The sequence below is a fragment of the Rhinolophus sinicus genome, chromosome 17, assembly GCF_057876585.1.
Source record: "Rhinolophus sinicus isolate RSI-liver-muscle chromosome 17, RSI-T2T, whole genome shotgun sequence".
NCBI lineage: Eukaryota > Metazoa > Chordata > Mammalia > Chiroptera > Rhinolophidae > Rhinolophus > Rhinolophus sinicus.
In genome coordinates, this window is record NC_142517.1 from 34,235,564 (window position 1) to 34,263,405 (window position 27,842).

General features: G+C 32.7%; 1 long non-coding RNA gene and 1 pseudogene across 1 annotated transcript in view; both read left to right on the plus strand.

Annotated features, from left to right (window-relative positions):
* The window catches only part of LOC148754754 (uncharacterized), a 178,923-nt gene that overhangs the window by 10,268 nt on the left and 140,813 nt on the right, over positions 1-27,842 (plus strand). The window lies entirely within an intron of this gene.
* LOC109449040 (dysbindin pseudogene) lies at positions 1,375-26,574 on the plus strand (annotated as a pseudogene).

Genomic DNA, 27,842 nt, shown 5'->3' on the forward strand with positions numbered 1-27,842 from the left:
CCTATTTATCCTCTTATACTAGTGCTGGGAATATTAAATTAGTTAATAAAATCAAAGCACTTAGAACAGAATCTGGAAGTAGATAACCATTCACTATCAGAAAGGTTCAGATGAAGAAAATGATGATTCAATATTCACAGTATTGTTTCTTAAGTAAGTACAGGATAATGGAATGAACGAAAAACATATCGAACTAGTAACAGGAATAAGCCCATATCGACCAGTTAGAAGTCATACTTGGGGAAGTCAATTCCATTTTGTCTTGTTTTTTCACTTAAAAACAAGAAGTAATATCTACCTTTTCTACTTCACAGGTTGAATAAACAGACTATATATACAGCTATGTGTATATGTGCGTGTATATTTGTGTGTGTGTGTATATATATACACACACATACATATATATGTATATTATATATACATATATATCAGAACAAATAAAGATAATATAAATATCGTAGATATTTAAAATAAATATACTAGCATAGCTTTCTAAATTATATATATATACATATATATATACACACACACACATATATAATAGAAATGTAGATTTCTATGATTTACAAAAAATAATTAAATTATAAATATATGTAATTATGTTTATATTTTGTTATATTATACTATATGGTATATATGGACTATTCTGAAGGTAAATATTTTGTATAATTAAATATTTATAATTATATTTATATATATGGAATATTCCTAAGGTATAAAGCACTTAGAAATACAAGGAATCCTTATTAGTTTTTACTGCAAATTTGGAAAAGTCAATTATTTTTATCCAGGAGTATACCTGAGAGTTTTCCAAACAGAAAGCAAAATTAGGAATGTATATTTAAAGAAAAACTAAATTTAAATAATGTTGTTTTCCCAAGTTGTTTACCAGTAGATCCCTTTATGTGCCTACATTACCAGTGTAGAAAATTGCACGGTATATGAGCCCCCTCGTAGTAATTTTCACAGACAACTATCTCTTTAGAGTGATATCATTATTCACTAATGAGTGGTATGTTCCCAGGATGAAATCAAAACTCTTGGATTAGCCAAATTATATACAACAATTATATTTTTCTGACAAAGTTTATAATGGTAAAGTAAACTTATTCTGTATAATTTTTCCTGGTCATGTTATTTTTCTACAGAGACTTGTGAATTTATCATCTAGATTTTTAATTTATATAGCAATTTTGAAAGCAAACCCAGCAATTATTAATGAGTTCAGCAAACGTGGACAGTGCCCCAAATGTAAAATTCAACACATCCTTTACAAACTCACCTTTTTAGTTTTATTGGAAGTTAGATTTACTATAAACAATTTATAGGAAGAGGAATGTAAATCTGCACAGGGCATTGGAAAATAGAGGCAAGATGAAAAAGACACAAGGTAATGGAAAGGGTTGATGTCCAGGCAACCTGAATTTTGTCCCTACCAATTCATTATTAGAAAAGTAATCTTATATTGTTACTTAAAACTCCTAAGTCCAGTCTCCACATTTATACAACAATGGAATTTACATTATTTTTCAAGAAAATATTTATTGAATGCCAGTCTTTACAAGTTTTAAAAATGAAGTAATTGAAATTGCATAGAACATCAAATGCAAACATGCACACACTGCCTATTGTAGAAAACAGAATGTTATCCATTGTAAATAAGCACAATACTGCAGAAGAATATTGGAGAAAGAGCTTCATTCCCTCAGGAGAAAGTTTCATGTGGATGTGTCTTTCATCTGGCTGGAAGACAAGGCAGTGATTTATTTTTAGGTAGAGGTGATGACTTAGGACTTCAGGTGTGGTGAAGAGCTTGACCTAAGTAAGGCCCAGTGAAGAGAAAACCACAGTGTGTTGATGATACAGAGGGAAATCTGCAAAAGTGAAAGCAGAGAGTAAGAATGCTAGAGATATTTTGTGGGGATGTATGGAAATAGCAAGTAGAGCATAGGAAGGGTTGATGACTGTGCCAAAATGACATAGATTATCAAAATAATTAACTTATTAAAGTAATAAAAACTGCTTTATGTATGAAACCTTCACCAAGCACAGTTAATTGGAGAAAACCAGTTTATTAGTCTTAATACAGAGTCTTGCATGTAGGCCTCTCACCAATTGGGAAAAGAAAGCAATCAAACACACTCAATGATTTTATTGAGAACTTGAAGCAAGTCAGCGTTCCAATAGCTATCGATAAATACAATAACTTATTTTTGTAAAGCAAATAACCTTACTTTTCACTGTTATCTGTAAAAGAAGAGAACTTCTTATATACATCTTGAAGTGAACATAAAAATAATCATATTAAAATATAAAGTGTAAGTTCTACAAATAATATCAATTTTAAAGTTACCTATTTTATTTTCTATTGCTTTATGAGGAAAAAGATACAGAAAATAATATGTCTGTAATTTAGAATATTTTTGATAAACTAATCTATCAGAACATATTACTTTTTAGAAGTAATACAATTTGAGTAATATATATTGTAATCTGTCATAAATGCATTACAATTATAAATGACCAAGCACTGCAAAGTACAAAGCAGTTGCATGTATCTAGTTAAGTGGATGTATAAGTGTTATAAAAGATACTAAACAAAATCTATGTGTGTATATATATATATATATATATATATATATATATATATATATATTACATCTATGAAAGTAAGTTATTATTTCCAATGTATTGTTACAGTTGTAAGAAAGAAGAAATACTATATGTTAACTTCTAAATTGATTGGGGAAAATGAGCATTTATAGCACCATGTTTTCTTTATGATATCTGATGATATCCTGTGCAGGGAAGAAAAACATATAGTAATAATATTTTGTGATTTTTGTTGTTGTTGGAGTTTTATCTCATTTCTTATGTTGCCTTGTTCTGGAAGACAGAGAAAGCCAATAAAACTACTGGGGCTGATGACGTTGCATAACTACAAGTCATGGTTCATTATAGATAGGTTATTATGATAGCAGAAAACAAGCACCTTCCAAGAAACTAACATTTAAAACTGCTTACAGTATATCAGTGCAATGGGACTGCAAAAACCAAATGGTAGTCAGAAATGGTTGCTTGAACCCCAGGCAGAGAAACATTTTAAAACGCCTATAAAATCAGAAGTATTCTCATCCAAAGTAAGAGAAATGTATCTTTGTTCATTTATAACTTCTGTGTTTGGTTTAAAAACTTTGTTCAAACACTGGGAGAGCTTTGTGGACAAAAAGAGGGAAAGGAAAAACAGCCTAGAACAAATCAATGACGACCAAAATTTGTAAAGATGAGAGTCCATAATGGAAGACTTGAATCTGGGCACATCATAACAGGCAGCAGTTGTTCTAAATGTCTGGCATATGAATTGCAATGTTAACCCGACATCTCTTAAACGGGGTCATTCATGAGAATTCTGTGGTTCAGATCTATCAGGGGCTATTCGATAGAAGATGAAGCTTACTATATGAACAACTGGAACAAAGAAAATTAAATAATTTATTATTATTTCCCAGCATCGCTTATGATCCTGCCTCATAGTGATGACTTAATAAGTAATTAATGATTACGCTGATGGTGAATGATAAAGTTAATCACAACAATGACATTTGACTGATTACATATTGACTGCCAGGAACATTAAAAACATGGTCTTATGTAGTTGTAAGAATACATTTCCTAAGAGGATATTATTAGTCCCTTTTTGTAGATGAGAATAGTGAGGCATAGAAAAGTTGAGTAGCATACCCAGTCAATTATTGTATTAAAATGACAAGATGTAAAAAGAAACCTGTCTCTAAAACTAAGTATATTCCCTCTCACACATCTTAAACTGATTTTTTTTTAAATTTTATTATATTTATTGGGGTGACGTTGGTAAATAAAATGATATAGGTTTCAAGTGTAGAATTCTAAAATTCAGCATCTGTATATTGCATTGTGTTCTTACCACGCAAAATGGAATTTTCCATCACCATATATTTGACAACCTTTACCCTTTACTGCCTTCCACCTCTCTTTCCCTCTGGTAACCACTAAAGTGTTGTTTGTGTCTATAAGTTTTTGTTTGTTTGTTGTGTTCATTTCTTGCTTTCAGTTTCATATCTCACATATGAGTGAAGTCAAATAGCTCTTTATTTTTTCTTTATTTTTTTTTAAATTAAAGCTTATTGGGGTGACAATTATTAGTAAAGTTACATAGATTTCAGGTGTATAATTTTGTAATACGTCATCTATATATCACATTGTGTGTTCACCACCCAGAGTCAGTTCTCTTTCCATCACCATATGTTTCAGCCCCTTTACCCTGTCTGATTTATTTTGCTTAGCATGATATTCTCAAGATCCATCCATATTGTTGTAAATTACAGCATTTTATCTTTTCTTATGGATGAGTAATATTCCATTGTATACATGTATCACATCTTTATTCGATAATCTATTGAAGGACATTTTTGTTTCCATGTCTTGGCCACTGTAAATAAAAATCCACTGTGTTCCTTTATACTAACAATTAAATTTCAGAGAAAAAGAAATTAAAAAAAAGAATACAATTTCTTTTGCAATTGCAACAAAAAGAATAAACTTCTTAGGAATAAACTTAACAAAGGATGTGAAGGATGTATACATTGAAAACTATAAGACATTAATAAATGAAATTGAAGAATACACAAAGAAATGGAAATATATCCCATGTGCACAGATTAGAAGAATCAATATAATTAAAATGGCCATATTACCCATAGCAGTATACAGATTTAATGCAATCCCCATTAAAATCCCAATAGCATTTTTTCAAGACATAGAACACAAAATCATCAGATGTGTATTGAACAACAATGGACCCCACAGCTAAAACAATCCTGAGAAAAAAGAACAAGGCCGGAGATATCATATCCCCTGATTCTTTCAAGGAAATTGGGAGATGAATGAATGCCATGAGTTCTGAAGATTTATCTAGCCTCATATATGCATGTGTGTGTTTTGTGCACATACACACATACTTACTCACACACACAATGTTACAATTTGACAGTAAGTATTCATAAGAAGCAGAAGAATGAATTTATGCATTTCGTAGAGAAGTATTAATCATTTCCCAGGTATTTTGACACTAAAATATTTTGATGTGTTTATCTCCACCTATCATTTATGACTTTTACATTCAGCACCTGAATTCACAATAACCCACTTTACATAGGCTATCTTTCTGAGAGTATTTTCACCCATCTATGTTACTATCAAGGTAAAAGTTTCTTTTAAGAAGCCATGACATGAATTCTGACCCACCTTGTCTCTTATAGTCTATATTTGGTAGTTGGAAATAGGTATCCACCCAATCTCCCCTCCTCTTGGAAGTACAGTGATTTATAGTTTAGTTTGCTCTTATCATTTGTTAGGAAAATTTGAAATCAATTCTTGTTTTAATTTTATTTTAATGTAATTGTTTTAATTTTAATTTTAACCAGAGGAGAATATCACAGTGAATAATTTGCTAGCCCACACTATTCCACACATGTATTATTTCATCACTCATATTATTTTAGAAATATCATCACCCGTACCATCTAAAAATAACACTTTCTATCACTCCTACCCAAGGCAAAGGCTGAAAGGAGATTAGTGCTGCTCCAACTCAACATTATCAAGTTATGCCACAGTTGTTTGTTTTAGGACCAAGTGGAATCCCTTCTAAAGATTGTGGGGTTGGGTTCAGGAATTATAAATCCCCTGTGGCCCATTTCTTAAATATAGGACTGTAAAGTTTATCATATTATTTAATCTGTTTTCCCATGAGAACTGGGGGATTGAAAACATCTGAATAAGGGTAGATAAAATTTATTTTGAGAAAGGCAGAGAGGGAGAGAGAGAAAAAAGCACAGCATTCAAGTCATTGGTCCATTTCACTGCTGAGGTTTATCTATTTCAGCCCCTTTGTGTCTCTTTTTTCTTCATAGCAATGCCTTTAAGCTCATCCAGATACATGCCTATATTTCCAATCACAGAGGAAGTACTGAATATGACAGAAAATACTTGGAACAAGAAATAGAGAATTATCTAGTTGGTAAAGTTACATATTAAATAATATAAAATGCAAACATGTATTGGAATTTTACAAAATCATAAAAATGTTTCAACGTGTATTTTGGACATCATTAGCAAAATTCTGTATTTGAATATGTACCTAATATTTTCCATAAGTTTCATAGTTCTCTATGCAAATTAAATGCCATATGTGTTAAACTTAAGAATGCACAAAGAGTCTCTATCCTCTAAATAACACCAGGAATTGGTGCAGTTAAATAATTAAAAGGGTGTATTTCTACTGCTGAAGATCTCAAAATAAGATTGGAACGAAGTTTCAGCTTCATTAAACAGTTATTATTCATTGTAGTGTACCCTTTCCATTTGCTTTCAAATTTACAGATGAAATTTTAGAAAGCTTCTAAAAGACACCATGATAATCAGATTTACAGAAATCATTACATCACAATACAAACTACAATTATTGCAGTATAATTGAAATTTTGGTGATGGAAAAAAGAAACATAAAATTTGTAATTTAATATAGCCAGTGTGTAGTGAGGATTTTTTTTTTACATTTACAACTTTAGGGGAATCTAAAGAGAAAGTATATCTTAAGTGATAATTTGCTGAACAATAGAACAGTGAGAACAGCCCTGTTTTCCAAGATATTTCTGTGTTCAAATTTAATTACTTTTACCCTTCTTCATCCATAGAAGTTATGATAAAATCAGTTTTTAGGGTAAAATTTTTTAGTTCTCAATAACCAATTATCTTTCCAAATATTCCTTTATATTTTCACACAATTAACTTATTATTCCAGGTTACGCCCTTTACTTTCAACATTTCCTTTCAGATAATTTTTTGAGTAATCACTTTCTGATATTTTGTTGTCTTTTCCTGGCCTCATTTTGCCTCTTTTTTTTTCCCTGCACACCCCAAATTATTTACCTCTTTCTGTCTTCCCCCAATGAGAATAAATGGTGCTCTATTCTTCTGTTGCTCAGATTAAAAACATTGATACCATTCTGATTTCTCTTTCTCTCTCTCTCTCTCTCTCTCTCTCTCTCTCAACCATATGCACCTTTTGAGACTTCCTTTGAAATATTGTCAAAATGCCTCACAGCCCTGTAAGGTCACACTTGCTTCCATGTCTGTCCTTTTGTAATCTGGTCTCTACACAGTAGCCCTTAAAATTCAACCTCCTGCTTTTCCTGTTTTCAGTTCAAAATGTGAAGTATTCGGAAATCATCACTTCTGTCCTCACAGCAAGGACAGAAAAAGATGGACAAACTGAAAATCAGTGACTCACTTTAAACTAAACAGAAAACCAATGATGTCTCTGGCAAACCACTGCAAACTCATGAAAGATAGGTGGACCCAAAAAGTCAAAGTCAAAATATGCTTAATTAAAGCAAAATCAAATTCAGTGGTAAAATTAACAAATTTTGGGAGGCTGAGTGTGAGCAAGCCTGCGAATGAGACAGCATTGGAGGCCACAGCCTTAAGGAGGTCCTCACACATTTATGTGCTTTATTTCCACCAACCCTACCAGGTTCTGACAATGAAGAGATGAAAAAGATCCCCTTGTGACTCTGGTAAGAACAGAACTGTAACTGCTGTGAAATATTCCTAGAGCATTCTCAATAACAAAGGCTCACTCTATAGGGGAAAGACCTTAGCATACCTTATCCCAAATAGGAGAAGGACATTCCTACCACTGCAGCCACTATAGCATTCGTTTCTCACTGAAGCGGGAATGTAAAGCTAAGAAACATAGGTGAATTTCACAACTTAAGGGCAGCATTATCAAAAAACAGTCTCATAAAAGTCATACTCAATCATGAGATTAGAGAGTTTTCCCCATCTTACACACCTTACTACCATGTCAACAGGACTGCAGTATAATACTTGTAGGATATAGCTGAAAGAGATGCAAGACACAGATGCTGAGTTGGAGTGCTTAGGGAAGTTCAAAGTAAAAAGGGTAGACAGAAGTAAGGGTCTTAGAAGAATTTGAAGCCTCTGGCACTTAACGATAGCAAATATTTAAAAAAACAAAAACTCATAGCCAGCTTGACATAAATCTTCACTAAAGGTCTATTTACTTCAGTTTCTATTACCTGATAAAACTGTTCAGGTCTCAGAATAAATTACAATACACACCAAAAGGCAAGAAAAAATATAGTCACAAGAGATAGCAATCTTCAGACTCAGACTTGACACATAGCTTTTTGAATTCTCAGAGAATTTCAGTAGCAGTGATTACCATGTTAAAGGCTCTAATTGAAAAATATGGACAACTTGCAAAAGCAAATATATAAGAAGAAAGATTGAAACGCTAATAGAATCAAAATACTGGAAGTCAAAACCTATGTAACATAAATAAAGAATTCCTCCGTTGGAGTCATCATTAAACTTAAGACAGCCAAAGAAAGAATCAATGAGCCTAAAGATAGATTAAGAGATACATCCCAAAATAATATTCAAACAGAAAAATGTTTATTTTTATTTTTTTAAAGACAGTGCATGCAAGAACTGTAGGACATTTTTTAGCAGCAAACATTCATAATTGGAATACAAGAACAAGAAGAAATGCAGGCATACCTCAGGGATATTCCAGGTTTGGTTCCAGACCACTGCAATAAAACTAGTATCACAATAAACAGCCACAATCTTTTTGCTGCTGGAGTGTCTTGCCTTCAATTTGAAAAAATACAACATCTACAAAGTGCAATAATGCGAAGTACAATAAAACAAGATATGCCTGTGTAGAATGAAACTAAAGAAATATTTGATGTAGTAATGGCAGAGATATGTTCAAAATTAACAGCAGACATCAAACCACAGAACCAAGAAGCCCAGAGAACACTCAGCAGGGTAAACACCAAAAACATATATACTTTGGCATATCATATTCAAACTGTAGATTACCAAAGAAAAGAGAAACTCTTGTAAGAAGCCAGAGAGAAAATATAACTTACCAGAAAGGGAAGAAGGATACAAATTAAAATAAACTTCTAATGTGAAAGTACACGAGTAAAAATTAACAAGAGTGAAATATTTGATGTTAAAAAAAAACAAAACAAAAAACTGTGAATGCTAACCCAGACAAATTATCCTTCAAATGTGAAGGAGAAATATAGAGCTTCTCAGATAAATAAAAACTGAGGAAATTTATCATCAGAATTTCTCTGTAAGAAATGTTAAAAGAAGTTCTTCAGTGAGAAGAAAAATGATAGTGGTCAGAAACTCACATCCACAGAAACTAAGGAAGATCATCAGTGAAGGAATAATTAAAGGTTAAAAAAATATATTAACTTTCAAAAACTCATAGACACAGACAACAGTTCAGTGGTTACCAGACAGTAAGGGGGTAGGTGGATGGTAGAACAGGGTAAAGGGGTCAAATATATGGTGATGGAAGGAGAACTGACTCTGGGTGGTGAGCACACAATGTGATATATCGATGATGTATTCTAGAAATGTACACTTGAAACCTATGTAATGTTACTAACCATTGTCACCCCAGTAAATTTAATTTAAAAAAGAAGAAAAAAGTTAACTTTCTTACTTATAATGAACCTAATATATAAATTCCAAAGTGGTAATAATAACATACATACAGTGATTAGAGCATATGGCAAAATAATGTGAATGATAAGAATGCCACAAAGAGTGGGAGGGAGGAATGGAGTACTCTAATACAGACACATGATGTGTGAAGTGTTACAGTGTTTTTTTGAAGGTAAACTTAGATTTGTTAAAAACATTACATTGTAACAGCTATATATGATGCAGAGGGGTAGTAGATTGAGGAATGGGGTTATCACTTTGGGAGGGGTGTAAATGTCTAACTAGTACATTGCTTTGTACACCTGAAACAAACAAAAAGAAAACATTACTTTGTAAGCTTAAGGGCAACTATTAAAGAAACATTTTTAAAGAATCTAATCAAAATGCTGCAAAGAGAGAAAATGGAATCATACAAAATGTACAATTAAAACCAGACAAAGAAGAAAAAAATAGAATAAAAGTTATACAAGTATTAGATGGTAATTTAATTATACTAATAATCAATTTTAATGTTAATGATTTAAATACAATTAAAAGACAGAGTTTCAGAGTAAATAATAATAATAAAAAAAGACCCAACTCAATGTTATCTGCTAAAAACAAACTTTAAGTATCAACTTTTAGATACTTTAAAGTTAAAAGGGTGGAGAAATATATTCCATGGTAACACTAAATGAAAAAAGTTTGTTTTAAGAGGCTACATAATACATGATTCAATTTATATGATATTCTGGAAAAGGAAAAACTTTAGATGTAATAAATTATCAAATTATCAGTTTTTTGTTTTTTGTTTTTGCCAGGGAGTGAGTGGGGAGGAAGTATTGATTGGATGAAGCTTAGGGAATTTTTAGGGGATGAAACTATTCTGTGTGATACTGTAATAATGCATATATTATCCTAATTTTTTGTCAAGACATAGAATTTTACATAAAAAAGGACCTATGTAATTTTACTAACCATTGTCACTCCAATATGTTTAATTAAAAAAGAATAAACCTTAATGTACGGCAATATTAAAAGTACTATTTAGTAGGCCAGAAGATTCCAGAGTGATACGCTATATGTGACAAAAGTATATACATTTATTGTAAGTGTATGAAACAGAAGAAGAGTGGGGGAAACTGTTGCTTGACTAAATAATTTTGTTAATGAGTGGAAATCCTAATCATAAAGACAAACATAATTGTGCATAAACTATACTCTAGTTCATAAGTTGTTTACTATCAGTTAATAGTTCTGAAGCCACTCTGCATGTATACTGAAATTGAACATCGTGAATCCTGAATCATTGGAGCCAGGTTTCTCATAGTTGGAGTGGGAGCTTACAATTCCAGATAAGCAAAGAAAGAAGGTCAGGGTCAGGATAGTCCATGTGGTAATGGTTTAGGTTGAAAACATCAGTATGAACTCATATCATTTTAATAGGAATACATATGGCTACATATAGAAATGTTTATAGATACACACACCTTACCTTACTCTGTATGATAAGAAGTCCTGGAAACAGTGACACACCAGTAGCAGGGAACATACCTGTATTCCTGATCTAGGCATCTAATATGACTCTCCAGTGAAAGGAGCCAGGACTCTTTGCAGAAATGGCTGATTCTAAAACTATAGGCTATTAATAATCCCATTTAAACAAACACAAGCTAGAAATTAGAAACAAAAACTGATCTAATTATTTTCACCTCTCATACTAATCTTTCAGTAAGCTTTTTTTCAACTTTGCCATGACGACGGGTGGCTTATTGATCCATAAAGCACTCACCATTCAATGAAAAAAAAAAGATTACATGTTTCCTTCTTCAATACACACAGCATCTTCAAAATTTCTGACATTTAAAACAATTTCTGACAGAAATGCTAACAGTGACATATGTAGTATACTATTATTTCCAGTTCTGCTGTGATTTATATTAACTTTAATCCAGCCTTGTTTTGATCTATGTTTAAAGTGTTAAAAATGAAATTCAATGTTTTTCCTCAGATATAAAAATGTGTTAACTACCTTCAAACTCAGGGCATGTTATTTGGTAGACTTGAATGTTGTTTGCCACAATCTTTTTGAATTGCTATTATACATGACTAAGAACTACTTTATAGCACGATACAGCCAAAGTGAAACTTTAAATTAAAAGTAAAAACATGAGAAAAAACATAAAGATACTGTTTTGTATTCTACTTTATATTGAAGGAGGGCCTATAATATTCGAGCTGAAAGGCTCACTTATTAACCATATTTATACTTAGGGTTTACTTTATCATGGGATTCAAATTCTATGGATAACAGAATTTTGCTAAAATTTGCTTTCTATTCAGGAGACTACTATCAATCCTACACAAAGCATTATAATTCTTTAAGTATGGTTATTAGATATTTGTATTATCAAACTGAAAAGGTGAGAGCCATATGATTTCACTCATATGTGGGATATGAAACTGAAAGCAACAAATGAACAAAACAAACCAAGCAAGAAAAAAGTTATTGACACAGACACCAGTTTATTGGATATTGGAGGGTAAGCAGGGAAGGGAAAATGTAGAAGACGGTAAAGAGGGTCAAATATATGGTGGTGGAAGGAGAATTGACTTTGGATGATGAACACACAATGCAATATATAGATAATGTATTATAGAATTGTGCACTTGAAACCATGCACAATTTTCCTGACCAATGCCGCACCTATACATTTAATAAAGAGCCTAAATAAAGAAATATAATTATTTGAAGAGAAAAAAAAAAAAAGAGTATTGAGTGATTCAAAAAAACACTAAAACAAAATAAAGTTTTAGACCTGGTAAGCAGAGTTACTTTAATTAGGGTGATGCAATATAACATTACATTGCAGGGGTAATTTAGAACTGCTTTTTAATGTTATAAAAGAGAAATTCAAATTTTGAAAAGATGAATAATTTCAATAATAGTCTCGTCTTAATGAACTTTGTCAAACTGGTTGCTCAGAGATGAAATAGCTTACACTTTTACATTAAAGTTCTGGTTTGGACTAGAAATTTCATAATCTTTTGGAGAAATGTTACTAAAATACAGGAGCATTGGAGCTCAGAGATAAGGAATCAGTAGATCTGGGTTCTAGTCTGAGCTCTGTAGTCATTAGATGCCTGTCCTTGGGAAATGATTTCATTCAGTTGTAGGAATTTTGTTCTTCTGCATTCCTCTTTGCACATCTATAAAGCTAAAGGATTAGGACAAATGATCTTTAATGCCTTTTAATTTCTAAATTTTGAAGCTTTTTTAGTTCAAGTTCTGGGAAAAAAAAGTTTCTGCAAAAAAAAAAATCTTCTGAGAAATCGAGTATATGCATATGAAAACACACTATACAAATTTGCAGATACTGAGGGCTGAATAATTACCATCTGTAATACTGAGAGCATTTATTTACATATGATATATATTCAGAAAACTATGTTACATTTCATTTATTTTTCTTAAAATGTTGGAACATTTTAAATGCCATTCCTGTGTCCTTTTCTATTAAAAAAACAAAACAAAACAAAACAAAACCATTTTGAGACTTGAGACAATTATTTTTACTATATCACCTGAAAATTATTTGGGAATTTTATGAATACTACCGAGTAATGAATCTTTCATGAAAAATGAAATGTTTGTTTGTTTTGTTTTGCTTTGTTTTACTTTGCTCAATTACTTCTGCTAGTCAGAACTCAAATATCCATCTGGCCCCTTGTACCAGGAAATACAAATTCTTGTAGGAGTAATTAAGTTGGCTTTCATCTTTGCAATTATAAAAATGCAGGTGCCATTTTAAATTTGGACCAAAGTGTGTAAGAGTTGTTTTCAAAAAATGCACCAAAAATTTTTACCGATTGTGTAAAGTTAAACAATGTAATTAGAAAGTTTTTAGACTGCATATCCAAATTTGTTTTGAGGTAAAAATCTCAGTAACTCCAAATTACATCAACTGTTCACCTCTCCATGAAGAACCTACCAAAAGTTTCTGTTGATTATAACTCAGAAAAGTGTTTCAAATAAAGCTCATTCTTAACATGCCTATTGTCTTGAACTTAGTTCAGGTCTTCAGTTTTCCTTAGATGAGTGACTACAGTAGTCTCCCATTCTGCCTCCCTTTAAAATGTCCTCTTCATCAGCATCTTCTGTGTTCCTCTATGGACCTAGATTAATTTTCTTACATCATATTGTAAGTTGTGTAAGAAAAGGAACAGTTCACTTCTACCCTCAGCACAAATGGGAATGTCCTACTCATAAAACTAGCACAATGAATATATTAGCTAATCTATAGAAAACAAACAAATCTGTTTAATACATAGAAAATTAGTGAATAAATAATAATTCTGACTTTGAAACTGCAGTATTTAAAACTTATACTGATTTACATTAATTTTAATATAAAATTGATATGTCTTAGCTTTGCATACTTTCACTACTTATAGCTAATAATGTTTAACTCCATTTCACCAACCTTGGGATTAGGTCACGATGAATTTCTGATGTCTTAATCATGGCAATCCATTTTTTATTTTTAATCATTAAGTGTTTTTACATAGCCTTTTCTACCTTCTGCTTAGAATCCCCTTCCCTTTTTCTTCATGAGGTATGTTTCTATTAATACATACATTTATTACCCAGTTCAGTGTTCCTTCTCAATTAAGACTTTCCAATTCTTACAAGTCAAACCACTTTGTCTCCACATCATAATTTTGCCACCTTTCTAACAATAATATTTCTGTTTTTAAATGTGTTTGCTTGCGCATTTCTCCCATTGAACTCTAATATTCTCAGGCAACGAGAGGGTCTGCTTCATATTTAAGTCCTCATGGTCTATTAGAGTGTTTACTAGATAGCAGTTACTCAATTAACACAATGAGTGAATGGATGCTCATTGAAAAAATCAAATTCAAATAAGCAGTGTTTTTCTAAACATGATTTCAAAATATGTAAGTTACTGATCCCACTCACTGAAGTCTGTCACTGAAATGAAACAGAAAGAGACTATCAAAATTGTTAATATTCAGACTTCACTTAGATTAGTTGTCATATTATACTTATTTGCTATTAATGATCAGGCTTTAGCAGAACATTTTTCTTGATGTCATTTTCACATGGAATGATACTTAGAATATAACTTTGATAGCAGTGTATTTCAATAGTATAAATGGCCAGTAATGCCTGATATTGAAAATACAAATAATTTCTTTATGCCAGTAGAAGGTTGTTTGTTTTCTTTTGGAGATTTGATGGTGTAATGTGCTTTTTGTCATATAGATATTTTTTTAAACCTCTATAAATACACATTTGTTACTGATATTATTTAAACTTGCAACTTTATTATACAAAAATGAGAATACATGATTTTAAATAGCTTTAATTCTTTTTATGTTTGGATACCATGAACTGAGGCAGAGCTAACAGATGAAGAATTGGTGTTTGGGAAACTCTGCAGGTGAAAAATAAGGCAATCCTAGAAGAAAACCCAAACATTGCAATGTTGCACACAAGTAAGAAAAAAGAATCATGGTATACTACTTTCGGTAATATTCCATGAAAGTAATTACAGACTCAATCAGAAAGTGTGATATAGCTAAAGAGTAAACTGAGAGAGAGCAGTTTATTGTGTTAGGATAAGGAAGCTAAATGTTCATCTTTAATTGACAGATCACAAACATCTGTATAAAATTATTATCTAGAACTATCAAGATAAATACCAGAATAAATAAATAACAATTCAAAATGTGCCTTGTCACAGTAGAACTGGGAATGCAGACAGATGAGATGAGAATATTTTTCTTTTAAGTATTATATTGCGAAATGTGATACATAGCAATTGTAATTGTGATATATAAAATATATATTACACAATATTTATCATCTATCTATGACTTCAATGAAAATAAAGTTAGTATAGATTTACCTAGTCAGTCATTTTCCAACACAGTTGCTACTAGTAGTATCAGAAAACAGTTCAATTTGATGTTAGCAGCATTTTTTGGATTCAGCGACTTTGGTTGATTACTTCTAAGTTCAACCATGACTTACTTTCTTAGCATACCTGTCGATCTTAACATTATCAATTTTGATAGTCTCTTTCTGTTTCATTTCAGTCACAGACTTCAGTGAATCACAAGAAAGTGTTAAACAGAAAAGGATAGGGTATCTCTCAAGTACAGTCGCTGAACAACTTAAAGAATAACTTTGCTGTAAAAGCGTATTAATATCAAAACAACCTTGAAAAACATGGGTTATTTCTTAAGTGATACTCCACGCTATTTAAATAACTGAAGGAAAAAGTGGTACAAATTGCTTTCTGTAAAAAATAACATCACTGGAAAGTTTATAGTAGTCATTTCCTGTGAAAATACTATGAATTAAATTGTATCTTGTAATTAATTAATCATACTGGAAAATCATTATCAATAGTAGATATGCCCTCATATCAGGAACATTTCATTCACATAAAGAGCACAAATATAAATCAGTCTATATTCATGAAACACATATATAAATCAGTCTACATTAAAGTTAGTGATTACAATGCAAAAGCTTTTTTTCTGATCTAGTGTCTAAATCCTTTCAGCAAATAACAAGAACTCATGAAGTTGTAATATAAATGGAATTGATATGCACAATTTAAAGGCAAGCACAATTTGATAATCATTATCTAAGTAGACAAAATGAAAAGGTCTCAAATGATTTTACTGCAAATCATTACCAAAATATTATACTAAAACAAGCGATAAGTACTCTTGTGAGCTGAATAAAGAAGAAAATTGATCCCTTGCATCTAAAGGAAACAATGAAAGAAAAATATCTTAGAGAAAGACAGAATGGATCCTATTTTGCTTATGCTTCTGAAATTTGCCAGGTTAAATAAACTTATCTAGTGATAAAACATGTGTAGGATGCATTTGAATAATGCACTTAGGTACCTCAGTGCTCCCTTCCTGAGATTTCCATACAATTGGCATTTTCAAATTAGGAGTTGACTACTTTATCTACACACCAAAGTGCTAACTTCTTAGATATTAAAAGAACAAAAAAGACAACATTGAACTATGTCAAAACTCTAACAGAAACATACATATATAAAGAAGACTCCTTGGCCCTATATAAGGAGATGATCATTATGTTTCAATATTTTACAGACTTTCCATAGAAGGTATCCTCAGATACTGAATTGTTACGTATTTTAACTTGAGAATGTTGTGTACATATACATGTTTACATGCAATTATTTCATTCATATCTGTACCTAGTCCTAGGTATGTTCACTTAATTTACCAAAGTAAAATCATGATATTTAAGAGAAACCAAATATTCTATAAGTTTAAAAATAATTTACTAAAGAGAACAGTCAAGTATGGTAATGGAGAGGATACTAAAATTTTTGTCATTAAAACTGAGGATTCTTCCATATTAGCATCCAAAAATAAAGCATTTTTACCAAGTACGCCAGTAAACAAATAGCCTTGGAATATCCAAGAAGTGTAAACATGCATTGAGAGAAACGGGGGCTGTGAGACTTCCACATCTTAGCCACCATAGATCAAAGATAAAAGTCTTCAAAGCATTTCTTTACCCTGAAGATCATGAGTATCTCAGACATTTGAATTTCCATGTAAAAGACCTCATTAAGAAACTGCTTGATGTAGAGAGAAAAGGATAATTAGGAAATGTGAAGAACAGAGAAGTTGATGTTAAAGATATTGGTAGTTTCATTCTGTGGACTGGGAAGCAGTCCTTTAGAGAAAACTGAAAATATTCCATAGTGTTGAAGGTACTGAAACACTGGAGAAATCTCTATGTTTGACTTTTCCCTTGAATGATGGCAACAAGGCCTTACCTGAGCTTCCAGAAGAGCTGGAAATTGTGAAGAATTTCTGAGAACAGAATTCACATCTACAAGAAACAGGAAGAGTTGAGCTTACCTGGAGAAACAAACGGAGAATATGCGAACTGGAAAAAACATGCATGAGGATATGTCAACACTCACATATACCTATGTATAATAAAGAGATTGGAGAGCAGGAGAGATACATGATTATGCCATGATTTAAGCAAATGAATGTAACTGGAAATCTAGGGCATCATGAGAAATTTTTAAAATTTTGTTTGGTTTTAGATTTTATACAGATTTTATTGTTGGTTCCTTTGTGTAGCTATGTTTATATGATTTCATTTTATATGTTTGAACTAAACATGTTTACCATAGGAAGTGCTTAGTGAAATCATTCAGTCTATTCAGAAGCAAAATGATATCAGAAAGAAACTTAGATCTTCAAAAGAAGGAACAAAAGTATTAAAATAGCAAATATCTATATATTTAAAAATACTATTTTTTAATGTCTTAAATGCATACTGTTGTCTAAAGCAAAAATAGTTGTCATCATTTTTATAGTATATAGATGCATTACATATAAGAATTTTAATGTAAAGTATGTTGTGATGGGGGTTATATATCTATATTATTGTAGATTCAGGATCATAGCTGAAGTGGCACAATGTTAACTCTAAATAGGATGTGAAAAGTTAAGGCTGTCATTATCTTCCATTTCAAGGATGAAAATAATACAAATGAGCACTTACCTAAGCAGTCATTATATAAATTAAAGTGGATCTAGAAATGGGTAAATAATCTAAGGTAGGAGGCAGAGAGAGAGAGCGAGAGGGAGGAAAACTGAAAATAACATTAAAATACTAAATTCAGTCATACTGATAATCATTCAAGACGTGAACTGAAAATTAAAAAGCATTGTTGAAGATTTTAAATTAATTTTAATTTCAATTAATCTTTAGAAAAAACAAACTTATTTTATATTAATATAAGACTCAATTATATTTAAATGTTTAATCTCTGCAAATTAATAAATAAATTAAGTACTATCCCAATCAAAATCCCATCAGAATTCAGTAGAAATTGAATGCCATTTTTAAGTTTTCTTAGTCTTTAATACTTTTTAAATTAAATTTATTGGGGTGACATTGGTTAGTAAAATTACATAAGTTTCAAGTGTACAATTCTGTAATACATCATCTATGTATCACATTGTGGACTCACCACCCAGAGTCAGTTCTCCTTCCATCACGATATATTTGAGCCCCTTTACCCTCTTGTACCACACAACCTCTCCTCTCCCACCCTGTACCCTCTGGTAACCACTAAACTGTTGTCTGTGTCTGTGAGTTTTTGTTTCTTTATTGGATATTGGTTTGTCTTGTTCCTTTGTTGCTTTCAGTTTTATATCCCACATATGGTTCTCGACTTTTTCTCAACTTAATCTCAAGGTCATCCATGTTGTTGCAAATGGTAGTATTTCACCTTTTCTTATGGCAGAATAGTATTCCATTGTGTATATGTACCACATCTTCTTTATCCAATCATCTATCGAAGGTCACTTCAGTTTCCATGTCTTGGCCACTGTAAATAATGCTGCAATGGACATCGGAGTACATGTAACTTTACAGATAAATGTCTCCAGATTTTTGGGGTAGATTCCCAAGATAGGGATTGGGGGGTCATATGGTAATTCTATTGTTAATGTTTTGAGGAACCTCCACAATGCCTTTCATAGCAGCTGCACCAATCTAGATTCCTACCAACAGTGTATGAAGTTTCCTTTTTCTCCATAGCCTCTCCAACACTTGTTATTATTTGTCTTGTTGATGGTAGCCATTCTAACAGGTGTGAGGTGTGAGGTAATATCTCATTGTGGTTTTTATTTGCATTACCCTAATAGCTAGCGAAGTTGAACATTCTTTCATATATCCATTGACCGTTTGTATGCTTTCTTGGGAGAAGTTTCTGTTTGCGCCCTCTGGCCATTTTTTGTCTTTTTGTTGTTGAGTTGTATGAGTTCCTTATGTATTTTGTATATTAGCACCTTATCGGAGGTGTTGTCTGCAAATGTCTTCTCCCATTTGGTTGGTTGTCTCTCTTGTTTTGATGATGTTATCTTTTGCTGTGAAGAAGATTTTTATTTTGATGTATGAGGTCAAAATTAAATTCACAAACTTATCCTAGAAAAAGTGCTACATACCTCACTGCTGAATATCACTATGGTCACCTTCAAAGTACTCCTCTTCGGAAGCTATACACTGATGCCAGTGCCTAGTCTACCCTTCAAAGCAATTGTGGAACTCTTTTTCTGGAATGGCCATCAGAGCTGTTGTCATATTACCTTTGATGTCCTGAATGTCATCAAAACGTCTTCCTTTCAATATTTCTTTTTTCTTTGGGTAAAGAAAGAAGTCACTGGGGGCCAGATCAGGTGAATAGGGAGGGTGTTCCAACACAATTATTTATTTACTGACCAATAACTCACTCACAGATAGCACCATGTGAGCTGGTGCATTGTTTTGATGCAAGAGCCATGAAGTGTTGATGAAAAGCTCAGATCGTCTAATTATTTCATGCCGCCTTTTCAGCACTTCCAAATAGTAAACTTGGTTAACTGTTTGTCTAGTCGGTACAAATTCATAACGAATAATCCCTCTGATATCAAAAAAGATTAGCTACATGGTTGCAACAAATTGGTGAATTGTCAGACCTCTGTGTGTGTGTGTGTGTGTGTGTGTGTGTGTGTGTGTATAAAAGTATATACATACTAAATGTTTAGTGTTAAAAATCCACAAGAGAAACATAAAATCCATAACAAACTTAGCATTTCATTTTATTTAAAAATTAAGCTATGGTGGAGTTAGTTTTGAGTTGAGAATTTTCCTTTGGCAATAGCTGATGTGAGGATAAACTGTGGAATAGAGTGTGGAATGAAGGGAGGGACCACATGGATGATATCTAAGGGCTACAGAGGCTGGGGAACTACTTGTCAACCTCAAGACCTTAAGATCCCTTGAGGGGACTTGACCTGCAGCCTCTAGAGGGAAGCCTTTTTTTTTTCACCTTTGGCAGGCCATGTGATTTTGTTTTAACTTTGTGAACTAGAAAGGAATAGCATAGGTATGTAATCTCTATAAGAAAAATATTTTTAAAAAGTAACATTAAAATAGCAACATGATCATATCTGAACAATTTTTTTTTAATTTATTGGGGTGACAATTGTTAGTAAAATTACATAGAATTTCAGGTGTACAATTCTGTATTACATCATCTATAAATCCCATTGTGTGTTCACCACCCAGAGTCAGTTCTCCTTCCATCACCATATATTTGATCCCCCTTACCCTCATCTCCCACCCCCCACCCCCCTTACCCTCTGGTAACCACTAAACTATTGTCTGTGTCTATGAGTTTCTGTTTCTCATTTGTTTGTCTTGTTCTTTTGTTGTTTTTGGTTTATATACCACATAGCAGTGAAATCACATGGTTCTCTGCTTTTTCTGTCTGACTTATTTCACTCAGCATTACATTCTCAAGATCCATCCATGTTGTCACAAATGTTCCTATATCACCTTTTGTTACCACCGAATAGTATTCCATTGTGTATATATACCACAACTTCTTTATCCATTCATCTATCGAAGGACATTTTGGTTGTTTCCATGTCTTGGCCACCGTAAACAAAGCTGCAATGAACATTGGAGCACACGTGTCTTTATCTCTAAATGTTTTCAGATTTTTTGGGTAGATACCCAGGAGAGGGATTGCTGGGTCATATGGTAATTCTATTCGTAATTTTTTGAGGAACCTCCACACTGCCTTCCATAGCGGCTGCACCAGTCTGCATTCCCACCAACAGTGTATGAGGGTTCCTTTTTCTCCACAACCTCTCCAACACTTGTTACTATTTGTCTTGTTGATGATAGCCATTCTGACTGGGGTGAGGTGATATCTCATTGTGGATTTTATTTGCATTTCTCTGATGATTAGTGATGTTGAGCATTTTTTCATATGTTTATTTGCCATTTGTATGTCCTCTTTGGAGAAATGTCTTTCCAGGTCCTCTGCCCATTTTTCAATTGGGTTGTTTGTTCTTTTGTTGTTGAGTTGCATAAGTTGCTTGTATATTCTGGATATTAGCCCCTTATCGGAGGCACTGTTTGCAAAAATCTTCTCCCATTCAGTTGTTGGCCTCTTTATCTTGCCGATGGTTTCTTTTGCTGTGCAGAAGCTTTTAAGTTTCATATAGTCCCATTCGTTTATTTTAGCTTTTGCCTCCATTGCCTTTGGAGTCAAATTCATAAAATGCTCTTTGAACCCAAGGTCCATAAGTTTAGTACCTATGTTTTCTTCTATGCAGTTTATTGTTTCAGGTGTTATGCTTAAGTGTTTGATCCATTTTGAATTAATTTTGGTACATGGTGACAAATAGCAGTCCAGTTTCATTCTTTTGCACGTGGTTATCCAATTCTCCCAGCACCATTTATTGAAGAGGCTGTCTTTCCTCCATTGTGTGGTTTTAGCTTCTTTGTCAAAAATTATCTGTCCATATTTATGTGGTTTTGTTTCTGAGTTCTCAATTCTATTCCATTGGTCTATGTGTCTGTTTTTCTGCCAATACCATGCTGTTTTGATTATTGCAGCCCTGTGATACAAGCCAAAGTCAGGAAGTGTGATACCTCCATTATTGTTCTTTTTTCTTAAGATTGCTTTGGCTATTCGGGGTCTTTTGTGGTTCCAAACAAATCTGATGATTTTTCGTTCTATTTCTTTAAAAAATACCATTGGGATTTTGATGGGGATTGCATAAAATCTGTGTATTGCTTTGGGTAATATGGCCATTTTAACTATGTTGATTTTTCCAATCCATGAGCATGGAATGTCTTTCCATTTCTTTGTGTCTTCTTCAATTTCTTTCAAAAATGTCTTATAGTTTTCAGCATATAGGTCTTTCACATCCTTGGTTAAGTTTATTCCTAGATATTTTATTCTTTTTGCTGCAATTGCAAAAGGAATTGTTTTTTATATTTCTTTTTCTGATATTTCATTGTTAGTATATAGGAAGGCAATGGACTTTTGTGCGTTGATTTTGTAGCCGGCAACTTTACTGTATTCGTTGATTGTTTCTAATAGCTTTTTGGTGGAGTCTTTAGGGTTTTCTATATATAGCATCATGTCATCTGCAAAGAGTGATAATTTAACTTTTTCATTCCCAATTTGGATGCCTTTTATTTCTTTTTCTTGCCTGATTGCTCTGGCAAGGACTTCCAACACTATGTTGAAAAGCAGAGGTGATAGGGGACAGCTCTGTCGTGTTCCTGAACGTAGAGCAAAGGGCTTCAGTTTTTCTCCATTAATTATGAGATTAGCAGAGGGCTTGTCATATATGGCCTTTATCATGTTGAGGTATTTTCCTTCTATACGTATTTTATTAAGTGTTTTAATCATAAATGGATGTTGTATCTTGTCAAATGCTTTTTCTGCATCAATTGATATAATCATATGGTTTTTGTCCTTTATTTTGTTTATGTGATGTATCACATTGATGGATTTGCGGATGTTGAATCATCCTTGTGCCCCTGGGATGAACCCCACTTGGTTGTGATGAATAATCTTTCCAATGCATTGTTGTATTCGATTTGCTAGAATTTTATTTAGGATTTTTGCATCTGTATTCATCAGAGATATTGGTCTGTAGTTTTCTTTTTTTGTGCTGTCCTTACCAGGTTTTGGTATCAGGGTAATGTTGGCCTCATAAAATGAGTTAGGGAGTACTGTCTCTTCTTCAATTTTTTGGAAGAGTTTGAGCAGGATTGGTATTTGATCCTCTTTGAAGGTTTCGTAGAATTCACTAGTGAAGCCATCTGGTCCCGGACTTTTGCTTTTGGGAAGGTTTTGGATGACTGATTCAATTTCGTTACTGGTGATAGGTCTGTTTAGATTTTCCAGTTCTTCTTGGACCTGAACAAAATTTTAAAAATCTCTTACTACTATCAAATATTCACTCAGTATTTAAATTTTCAATTTCTGATAACATTTTTGAATCATAATCCAAATAAGATCTTCCCATTACTTGCTATATCTCTAAAGTCTTTTTGATGTGCGGCTTCCACCCCTCCCTCTCTCTCTTTTTCCCCCTTACATTTAATTTCTTGAGAACATACATTTACCTGTCCTGAGAGTTTTCCCCTATGTAGATATTACTGATTGCATCCCCATCGTATACTTTAGTAAGATCCTCTGTTATCTTTACATGATGTAAATTTTTACTTAGATCTAGAGGATGTTTTTCTTTTAGACTATTATATAAGGGCTACTCTGTTCTTCCATGAAGAAAGTTATACTGTCTCTTATTTTGTCACATTAATAACCACTGCTGCTCTATTATTAGGTATAAGTAAATAATGACATTTTAATTCTATCGTTCCTTTTAAGTTATTAACTAGAATATTTCTATAAAATTAATCTTATTTGCTAAATGTCTCAGATTACACACACACACACACACACACACACACATAAATTTCTTACTAAATATTTTGATTCAGGCTATACTTCAGGGATTAGTGTCTTATATTTTCATTTCATTAATTTTGTCAATTGTTTTTTTTCTCTTATTCTGCCTCCCCCCAACTCCCACTCCAGTTCAAGCCATTGTTTCTTGGTCTAGTTGAGTAGGACAGAGCTCCCTAGCCCATGCTGGCATTATGAGCCTTATGCTCCACCTGGCTGAGGCAGTCAGTGGCCGTTGGTCAGCTGCTCACAGCAGCTCATGGCAGCTCTCCCCAGCTGCCTGCCGCTCACCACAGCACTCAGCAGCCTACACTAACCTCCCGTTGCTCATGGCAGCCTAGCTCCAGGGAGAGCTGTTGCTCACAATCTTAGCTGTAGAGGGCACAGCTCTCTGGCCCATACGGGAATTGAACCCGCAACCTTGGCATTAGGAGCACAGCGCTCCAACCACCTAAGCCACCAGGCCGGCCCCAATTTTGTCAATTCTTATCATCTTCTTTTTATTTGTCCATTTGTAGTCAGGGTCTTTATATTTCTGATTTGTGGTATTATTTCTATTCTGCAAATGCTTGGTTAATTTTATTTGATTCATATCAGAATGGTGTTTATACTTTTGTTTCTTAGCTTTGTTTTGAGAACTTTTTCTGGTTAAAAATATAATTTTCATGTTTTCTTTTATTCTTGTGTTACCTTCATTGGTTCAACGTTCACAGTTTGTTGTTTTTTATTATTGTGTTGATTTTTCTGGGACTAGCAATAGAAAGATTCTAGAGAGGTGAGGTTCGGTGGCTTCCTTCATTTCTTAGTTCAGGCAACCTTAGTTCTTAGCAACCTTTCCTGTTGCTACAGCGATTTCTTCAACAAGTAGAAATTAATGGAATCTCTTCTGGTCTAACATTTTATGATTTTTGTCTATTTTCTAATTCCAGTATGGCTTTGATTTTCAGCTACTTCTTTATTGCTCTTTACCACTGAGCTTCCTAGGAGCTCATTTTCAAGGATCCTCCATTGCCTCCATAATTGATGCTTGCCTGACACTGCCATCTTTGGTACCACATTTTTGAAGTACATTCTGTTTAACTCCCTAGTAAATGTTCTGTATACTTTCTTATACTGGTGCAGAACCTTTACTTGTGAAGATGGATATTATTAGATGTTATCTGTGGTCATCCCCACTAGGACCCTAGAGCACTCTTCTGTGTGCATCACAGTTGCCAATGAGTCTGCATTCAAGTGTGAGTGCCATTTAAGTACAGGCATTAAACACACTCTGTGGTCTTGTGTAGTTATTTACCATTCAAGTAAACTGAAGTGTACAGAATTCTCTCTGTCCTAATTATGCTGTTGGTATTACTTATGGGTTAATTTGTTATCTAACTTTATTGATCTGCATGTTCTTTTTTCCCTTGGAGGATGTGCAGAGATTCAAATTTAAAAAGCTCCCACTATCCTTGAGGTACTTGGAAATTGTATATAAAAATAGTTTGAATGGAACAGAGGTGCCTTAGTTAAGAAAGAAATTTAAATTACAAAGGCCTCCAGAGAAGGAAGACAATTATAATTTACAAAGCAAAGCTTTTATTGCTAGAATAATTATTTTTCTTATTCAAATGACTTTGAATAGGCAGAATATGAAAATGAGAGTGTTCTAAGTGACATAGGCAATAATGCCCTGGAATCTAAGCATGATAAAACTAAAGAAGACAAAGACAACTGGGAATGCTTTATTTTATCAAAAAGCTGAAGTTGAATGAGTTAAAATGTCTCATTACTTTAAAAAAGAATTTTAAAATGCATTATTGAGATTGGATACTATTTAAGGATTAATGAAATCAGATACAAATATTTAGAGTTAACGTATAGCAATCTTCCTATAATCCCACTTAAGTAGTAAAATTCAAAAAGCTTTTCAAGGACTGGAGAAATTGGCACAAGAATAGTCCATACTTCTTAAAGGACTCTACTGGACAGAATTACTTAGCAGGTATGGAGATACATGGGCTGCACTTTGCAGAAGAGCCAAGGAATGTGCAGTGCTGGAGGGCGGGTGGCTAATGAAGTGGTTATGCTTTCAGCTGGTGGGAGGAAAAGAGGCAAGGCTAATAGAGTTACAGGAGCAGCTTCAGCAGCTGTGAGCTTCAGCAGCAAGTTTAGGATCTGTGACAGCAAACCATGGCAGCAAACTTGACTTATTTAGAGGTTAGTTTTGAGGAGTTAGAAAACCACTTGCTGAATCTAGAGGATTTTTGTGGACAGTGTGAATTAGGAAACTACAAACATAGGCAGTCGCAACAACTGGAAAGTTACAAGAAAAATAAAGAGGAAGGAACGTGAAAACTCAAAAGCTTAACTCCGAATACAGAGCACACCCAGAAGGTTTCGGAAATGGAACCTATCCAGCAAATGAAGCTGAATAAGAGGCAGAATATATTTAAGGAAGCCTTCTAGCAGGTCATGGAACAATACCTTTCCACGTTTCCTGCAGATAGTAGAAAGGCAAGGCAAGTTGGGAAGAGGGCCTGTGGCAGAAGGGACTCTCCGTGAGTGTGCGGAGATGGTATCCTGCTACATCCCCCAGAGTGCAGCATGGGATAAAGTCCCCAGAAGTCCTGTTCAATTATTAGGCCATTAAAATTAAAGTGGATGCATCAGGCTATATTTGTCTTCCATTGTTTTTTGCCTCTTTCTATAGTTACAGGCTTTACTTGAAGATATTAGAAAATGTGGGATATGTAAAAAAATAAAATAAAATAATAATCAAGACAAAATAAACCACCCATAATTCTACAGCGCAGAATAATCTCTATTACTATTTTAATGTGGTTCTTTCCAGTATGGACGTGTGTGAGTCTATTTGAGAATCTGCTTATATAATTGGTATGAAACTGTAATATAAATGTCTTTATATCTAACCTTTCTTAATGTTGTATTGGGATCATTTCTCTAATATTATTAAAAATTCTTTGAAAGGCTAAAAATACGATTATGTAATTTTCATCTCTCTCTGAAATGTTTTCTTTATTTTGATATAATTTTTGATTGAATTTAGCTATTAATTAACATGTTAGACTATGTTCATATTAGAACATTTGTTCAGCATTTTTACTTATTCTTTATTTGGTGTTTAATGTTTCTAATTTTTGAAATATTTAAATATTTAGCTTCATTTTAATTAAATATTTATAATTAATATAAGAATTATTTTATAAATTCTAAATAACATTTATGTGAAAAAATATGAATGTTATTGTACTATTTAAAGACACAAACCTTAAATTATTCATTTAAATATAAATAAATAGAAATTCCAAATAAAATTTTCAGTATAGCACAATTATGAATTTGATATTCCAAGAATGATATACCTAAAAACGTGTTTTATTATTTTCTCCAGCATTCAAATCAATAAGTAGGACATATAAGCTCTAACTGTAAATAGTACATGACACGGAAAATTCAATTATTCTAACAAAATTTAGAAAAAAATTAGAATATATAGTAATTTTAAGTGTAAAAAACACATAAGAAATCACAATAAATGTGAATGTTGAATTTCAAAATTTGAAGTAGAAATTTCTATATTTTTATATAAAGTAAATAAGTGATGAATAATCAAAATACTCACATATATCTGAAATAACCATATATTAAATATCTGAAATAACCACATATTATAACATTAGAGATTTGCAAATGATAAAAATTTAATTTTTTTCAAAGCCAGCAAAACTAATGTGATAATTGATTGAATCAATCCTCATGTTTCAATAGTAGAAATTTTATTGGTTGTAGCCATAGATGTTATTAGGGAAAATAAAACTAGTCACTGTAATTTAAAAAAATCTAAATCACAATGGCTCATAACAGCAAAGTTTTTTATTATCTCTCAAATAAAAATTC